The sequence below is a fragment of the Hydra vulgaris genome, chromosome 14 (assembly GCF_038396675.1).
Source record: "Hydra vulgaris chromosome 14, alternate assembly HydraT2T_AEP".
NCBI lineage: Eukaryota > Metazoa > Cnidaria > Hydrozoa > Anthoathecata > Hydridae > Hydra > Hydra vulgaris.
In genome coordinates, this window is record NC_088933.1 from 36,415,609 (window position 1) to 36,423,695 (window position 8,087).

Sequence of the window (8,087 nt, forward strand, 5' to 3'; positions counted from 1 at the left end):
TCCGTATTTCCAAATTTTATAAATAGTTTCGTTATGTAATTTTTAGTATAGCCAATAAAAACAAGTATGCTTTTTTTAAATTTCTGAGAATACCTCTTGAATAATAATATTAAAATAGAGATGTGTAATGTTTTATTTTGAAGTAATATTAATAAATTTTTTTTGAAAAGTTTTTTTATTACAATAAATGCCATAATTCACCTTGATTTGGTTAAATTTTTTGACTTCAATACTCTTTGGTAGATTGTAATATAGCTTATAAAATATTGACGTACTCCTTATCAGTCTTCTTAAAAATTAGGTTAAACAGCAACTTCCTAAGAGATCGTAGATTTATATGGAACATGTAACCTAGTTTTTTACAACATCTGTAAAAATTTTCTTTTTCCAAAAACTTATCGTTATCGCAATAATTTAGATTTTCCTATATTTATGAACGGTAACGTACTCGATGAGTTATCTACCCTTCATCTTCTAGGATTAACTCTTACTTCGGATCTTTCTTGGAAACCATATATCAAACTCGTTGCAAAATTAACATCTGCTAAGGTTGCATTCCTTTATCGAGCTCGGCACTTTATTACTTGGGATTCTATTCTCTATCTCTATAAATCTCAAATCCGGTTTTGTATGGAATACTGTTGCCATATCTGGGTCGGATCTTCTAATGATGCCCTTTCTCTTTTGGACAAGATGCAAAAACGCATCGTATGCATAGTTTTACCTTCTCTTGCAGCCAACCTCCAACCATTATCACATCGTCGTAATGTTACTTCTCTTTCATCTTGCTTTCCTGATTTATATAATTTGCAATCCTCCAAGTCGTCTGTCAATCGTTATCTTGCTCTACAATCTCTATCTTTTCTCTTCAAGTAACTTCCAATTCTAATTAGTGGTTGCTTGCAGCCTTGTTGGAAGCGAAGGTGTTTAAAAAAAAAAAAAAAGCCTAAATGTTAAACTTTTTATAATTAACAAGTTAGTGTAAAGATGCAGTAACAAGCTTACAACAACCTCTGCCTCAGCCAAAAATTTACACTTTACCAGTAGTCCGGTGCAACCGCATACAAAGTTCGTATCAAGCATGCTTCAAAACCGAGGACATATTTTACGAGAAACAAATTTGTAGATCGTTTCGAATTTACTTCAACATATACATTTTCTTTTATTTCTTTAAATTAACAACAGATAAAATCTCCATCACCAAGATTCTCTTGTACAAATACATTTTGATACCTTTTAAATACTCTGAAGAGTAATAAAATAAATTGAATTTCTTGTGTAGATGGTAACGCAAGACGTGTATTGATTAACTTTACTTTGAAATTTATTTCGAAACTCTGGTTGTTTTAATTTTAATTTTCGACAAAGACGCACTTGCCTCAATTTCAAAATCAGCGAACCAGATTGCTTATATTTTTGCCTATTCTGAGCCTGTATAGGGTTTCAAAATATGCGCGCGGGCATGGGGTTACACGGGAAAGAGGGAGATTTTAAAGACAGCAAGTAACTATAATTCTCCATCTCTACTAAAATTGGATTTCTTTTATTATTTTTAACAAAGGCATTGAACTTCACGAGTTTAAAAAATCAATATTGTGTTATGTAACAGAGAAATGTATGGTTAAGCACCAACCAGCCTATACAACAAAGTCGAAAAAAATTAGTTTATATTAAAAAATAAATTATGTAGTGTTTCTTTGCAAACACCAAAATACTATAATTAAAATTTTTAAGTGCGCTGAATTGCAAATTTTACTTTTAATTTTTTCGGTTTAGTGGCTTTTGTTAAAGACTTTTAAACTTTGCGTCAAATTATCTCATTTCAACATATTCGTTGTATAGGCTGATTTGGCTCTTAACCATCCAAATGTCAGATAAACTAAAAATTTTAATGTTTTGAAAATTTTTAGTTTGGGGGTGATTTCGCAATAGAAAATGCGTGCGTACGCATGGTGTTCAGAGGGGTCTTAAATCAGTGGTTTTACTGCGTACGTACTTTATGGATGCTCCCCTTTAGTAGGTTTACGTTTTTGCAAATAAAACTAAGTGACTAAAACGTTTTTTTAAGACATTTTTTTAAACTGAGTATCGTTTATTATTTTATCTAAACACATTAAAAAAATATATTAAAATCATACAACGCAACACAACGTAATAATAATTATACTTTTGACATAACACAATACACAAACAACAAGAGAGTTTAGTCGAGAGCAACACGGAAGCACCTAAAACAAAATTAAAAAAGAGTTAAACTGTCTTATAAACAAAGTAATAACATTCTAATAAATAAATATCTAATAATTAATAATAAAAATAATTAATCAAAAAGTTGCTATGTAACTTTAACTCAGAATGCTTTTTTATAAAAAAAGCGAATGATTTAATTCTTTGAATAAAGATGAGAAAAAAAAACATGCAATCATATAAATGATATAAATCAATCAAAATTGTTAAAGTACAACCTAAAAAAAATTCAACGAATATTTAATTTTTAGTTAATACAAACAAACCAAAACAATTTTTTTAATAAATGTAAAAGTGACCATAATATATTTAAAAAATGTTAAAAATGTCAAAATCAATACTTCATTTTTTATCTCTTTTTAAAAATTATGTAGTAGTTTATGCTAAGTAATGCATTACTTAACATAAACTACCATTGCATTAATGTAATGGTAGTTATAAGAGATGAGATGCTTATCGACAACTCTTCAATCTTATCTTTCGGTTTCCATCCTTCGAATTTAATTGGACGATAAAAGTTGACTTCGCGAACAAATTAAAAATTTTTACTCTACTTTAAGTTTTTTTTCAGCGTGAAGTTGTCAGGTTTACTTGAAGTTGTCAGGGTTACATACTTACTTTACGTTTTAACAATAGGACTATATTTCATATAACTCTTTGAAGGTCATAATAAACTATTATTATTTTGTATTTAGTACAACTAAGCTCGAAAAAGAAATATTTTTCAACAATTTTCTCAGAGAAACAAGTTGATTTTTTAATGAATGATGAATAAAAGTCTCCATACATAAACTCAATACCTTTAAATATATGCTATTTTTTCAATTAAATTGGTGGAGGTGCCATTAGATCAACATCTGAAAATTCATGAGCCAAGTAAACAGCCAAAAAAAAGATTGAAGTATGTTTAACAAGTTGCCTAAAATATAAATAATTTCAATGGTTTATCCGAATTTTATCTTAATCATATGGTGAGGAATATTATGTACTTTATATTAGTAATATTATGTATTTTATCTTAATCATATATTATGTACTTTTATAATAGTAATAATTTATAATTTATAATATAATAATTTATAATATATTTTATCTTAATCATAAACTTAGTAGTGTAAATAAAGAAAAATTCATTTAAACACTTTTTAAAAACCATTTACCAAAACCCTCATCATGGAAAGTAATGTTCAAAACGCCACATCCCATATGGGATATAAAGTGAAAACAGTATAAAACCAATAAAACAATATTTATGTATAAACTAATATATTTTTCGTAAAATAACTGCTGAGATATTTATGCTTAATATGTTAAATGTTGTATCATTAATAAAATACAATTAATAGAAATATAACAATATATAACATCTTTACTTGCTTATATATTATATAAAAATTGCTACATATATAAAAACTGTTACTGTTTGTCCGCAAATAATAAAATTTTATGGCTTCACATTCCCGAAACATATCATTTTTTGTCCCCTTATCAGCCAGATACTTCATAATTCTAGATTCGTGCTTTTTCAGTCAAAAGTAGTTTGGGCAGGTTTATCACTAGTGATAGGATCCAGTTTTGTTATTATTTACATGATTATCACAAATTATACTATCTTCGCTATCCATAACAATACTAGGCTCAGTTAAACATTTGTTTACTTGGTCACAGTATGCCAATGTAACTAAAGAATTATTCCTCAACATGATTTCATTGTTTTGCCCAGTTTGAGAAATAAATGAAGCAAGTTAAAATTTTTGAATCTGGTCTTTAGCAATACCATAAGGGTGAACACTTTCAAAGCTCAGAGTAAAAAGAGAATTCAACTGCCTCCTCATCATCTTAGAAGGAGCCCTTGATCATAATGCATGAGGTATTGTCCTGAAATATAAAAGCATTCTACTTAAATATCCACATAATAAACCTTACCTAGTGAATAAACTTTTAAACCCATATTTACTGTTTATAACAATTCTTCAGCTGCTCCATTAGATTGAGGATGATATAGCAGGGTCTTATAACAGAGTGTCTGCCAATATTTTCCTGAACTTTTCCTGATCCATTACCTGTTATCTCTGATTCGATTTAAAGTTATCCAAACTCAACTTCATCTGCCCAATAAAATTTTATGTTACGTTTACAATATACAACAAACATAAGTCACATAAGTTTGATGAAAAGCCATTTTCCCCAATTTCTATCTGACTTTTCCAAAATTCAACCCATTTCCCCTGGACATTCCCAGATTTTTCATCAGCATTTCTGATACCAAAACTTCTACAACTCCATTTCTCAAAAACTATCTGATACCAAAACTTTTACAACTCATTTCTGTGGCAGCTTCATGGTTACTCACATTAATAACTTCAGGCCATCCAGAAAAAAGAATCTACTACAAACAAAAATAGTTCACCCTGATCATAGACATGATCCATATGCGCTCTGAACCAAGGTTTATTTTCATTTATCCGTGTATGTAATAAATCTTTTTCCTCACCTTTATCTCGCACATTTATTACAGTTTTTTACATATTTTTCTTGACATCTTGACAGTAGCTAGACCATCAAACTTCCAACTTTAATCTACATCAAGTTTGAACTGTCCACAATGTATGTCATTATGAACTGTTTTGATTGATGATCTGATTTGCTGAAATTGTGATCTGATGTAACTCCATTTTCTAACAATTCATATCCTAAAAATAAAAGACAAATACTAGTTCAATTTTCTTTTATTTATACTCATCCCCAATTTTTCAAATTTAATCAAAATTTGACTAGAATTAGATTTGAGCTCTTCGGCATTTTTACCACTGACACATATATCATCTTGAAATATAACCACATTAGGAATAATATCACCAACAACAGATTCTATCACTTTTTGAAATATTGCACTCACAGTTTTTATTCCAAAAGGAGAGAATGTCAATCTTAACAATCCAATAAGGGTATTAACTGTTATTATTTCTTGTGCCTCTCTGTCCATCTTAACTTGGTGATTAGTTTGCTCAGATTTATGCCCTATTCTCAATATTTGGAATAGGGCATGAATCTGAGCAAATCTTTTGATTAACACCTATTTTGTAAACTGCACATGTGTAAATCTCTGTCTATTTTTCTAACAACCACAAGTGGTGAGGCTCATTAACTTCCACCAGGAGGAACTCTTTGAGCAACCCTAGCTGAATCATTTCATTGAGCTATCTATCACTAATAGTCATATGTGAAAAGGATGAGGTCGAGATTCAAAATAAGTTGGTTGTTTGCTATTTTTATAATCTTTTCTTTCACTTGATATGAACTCTTCTCTTCCTCCCAAAGTAACTTTGTCGCCAAAGGCACGCAAGAAAACCTTTTATATAGAAATTAGCTTCTAAATTGCTTGCGGATTTGTTTTTTAAAAGTAATCTTCCTTCATTAATAAATCTTTTTATTTTTAAAATCGGCTAATATTGCTTGTGGGTTTGTAATACAATTTTTTTTATCTTTTTTATAAACAAATCATTTCATTTTTAAAATCGGCTAATATTGCTTGTGGGTTTGTTATACTTTTTCTTTTTTAAATACTTTTCGCTTTTATAAATACATCTTTTCATTTTTAGATTGCTAGTGGGTTTGCATTTTTTTAAATTAAAATCTTTTAAAAAAACTTTTTTTTTTTTTTTTTCAATTTATTAATATTAATACATCATTAATGTAACTCTTTGTAAAGACTAAAAAGTAGAAAATAAAATATAGCAAAAACACTTGCTCAAAAATATAATCTTTTTAGTACTAAAAAGTGGAAAATAAACTTTTTAATTTAAATTTAATATTTCAGTTCATAAACTAAAGATTGACAAGTATGTTTCTATATAAATCTTGTGCAGACCTGTCACTTTTTAGTACAAAAAAGATTATATTTTTGAGCAAATGTTTTTGCTATATTTTATTTAATTGTATATTTGCTTTAGAACTAACTAAACAAATATAACCCAAAAACAATAGGTTTTATACTATTAACTAAGTTTGTTGCACTAATATTTTATACATGCCAATCAAACCATGATTTTTTGTATAATATCAGACTTTGACAGGAATAGCGTGCAATGGCTTGCTGTAACTGAGTGGTCAGTTATAAATTTTTTTCTTTACAATCGACCACAGCTGTTTTGATGTTTCAATGATTTAAATGCAATTAAAAAAATTTTTATTGTTGATCTTTTTATTTTTATTTTACATGAAGGCTTTAAATAAAAATAAAAAATTAATTATGATGATTGTTTAAATTAAATGCATTTTAATTTTTTCTATGTAGGCATGTATTTTTTATGATAAATTTAAACGTTTTAAACTATTTTTGCTGTCTTTCTAAAAAAATGTTAAAAGATTATTTTTAAGTTAAGAATAAGTTAAATTAAATCTTCCTGTTGCAATGAAATGATTTAATTGCTTTATTTTTTTTGTTTCTATTTTTACAAAGAATTGTTGAAAACCTTTTTTTTTAACTTAAATTACTTGTAAGAGTATGAAATGAATAAAAATTACTATTTTAAAAAGACTACATTATTTATTTTTTTTGTGCAACTTTTGGGAAAAAATGTTTACAAAATTTAAAAATAATATATAAAACACTTTTCAACAATTTAAATAAATTTTGTTTATTCATTAAACAATCATTAAGAGTAATTTGCAAAAACGTTCTGCATAACTTTAATAAAACATTTCAAAAGATAAGTTTTAAAGTAATTCATTTCAAACGCAATTAAAAACATAATAAAAAGTCATTTTTGCTTTGAGTTTGAGTTTATTGAGTTGTATTTTAGTGCCTACATACTTTCGTTTTCATAAGGACTTGTTTTCTTTTTTCTCTAGTTTTTATTTATTTGTTTTCTTCGCTAGTTTAAGTTTAGCTTTGCATTTCTTTCATCAGCACATTCCTAAAATCATTTTTAAAATATCTAAACAGTCATGGCCAAGTTGTCAAAAAAAAAATCGCACACCATTCCAGTCCAAGCCTGCAATATTGTTCCACAAAATATTAGGAATTTATATTAAAATTATCCTATTACTTAAAAAAAAAAAAAAAAGGTTGATGAATTTTGGGAATTTTAAACTCATTGGAAATTGGGAAGTATCATGGTGCCATAGAGCTGGCTAACACTCTGCTTGCTTTGCATATGTTTTTAAAGTATTTATATTTTCCACATTTTTTACCACTAATCATATCTGACATTCTGCATTAAGAAACATTTTGATTTTTCAAAACTTTAACAAACTTCTAACAATATTCTTAATTTTTTAAATTATTGAAATTTTTTGTTATTTATGACTAAAAACAATTTATTATATAAAATATTAGTTTGACAAGCAGAGAATGAAAATAAAAATAAAAACATAAAATTTTTTTAGATTATTCTGAAACCTTTTAGCACATAAATTTTAGATTTTTTGACAAAATATTGGCAAAAAAAATAATTACATTAAAAATGTATTTTAAATTTACCATCTTGCAGGATTAGTGTATAAACTTTTAACAAAGCCTATACTTTGAGCAAAAGAAGATGGATTAGCCCCTTTTTTCGCCATGCGACTCTTACTAGAATCCATATTGTTGTTCCTACCAGGTCCTCTTTTGGTGTCTTGTGCCGAAACATAACAACATCAAATACTAAACGGATTACGATTGAGTATATACTATATACTATATAGTCAATTTTAAAGAAGGAAAATTACATAAAAACATAGTTAAGACGAATTAGTTAAACTTAAATCAAAATTTTTTTTTTTTAAGTCTCAAAATATATTCTGACAAAATATATATTACGTTTTAAATGAAATAAACTTATTTATTTATTCTT

General features: G+C 27.3%; 1 long non-coding RNA gene across 1 annotated transcript; it reads right to left on the reverse strand.

Annotated features, from left to right (window-relative positions):
- Window positions 1-2,051: 2,051 nt before the first annotated feature.
- LOC136091228 (uncharacterized) lies at window positions 2,052-7,872 on the reverse strand. The gene is made up of 3 exons (XR_010643808.1): window positions 7,733-7,872; window positions 3,048-3,166; window positions 2,052-2,228 (listed from the first exon to the last, which is right to left on the reverse strand). It is a non-coding gene; the product is annotated as an uncharacterized LOC136091228 (long non-coding RNA).
- Between the last annotated feature and the right edge of the window lie 215 nt (window positions 7,873-8,087).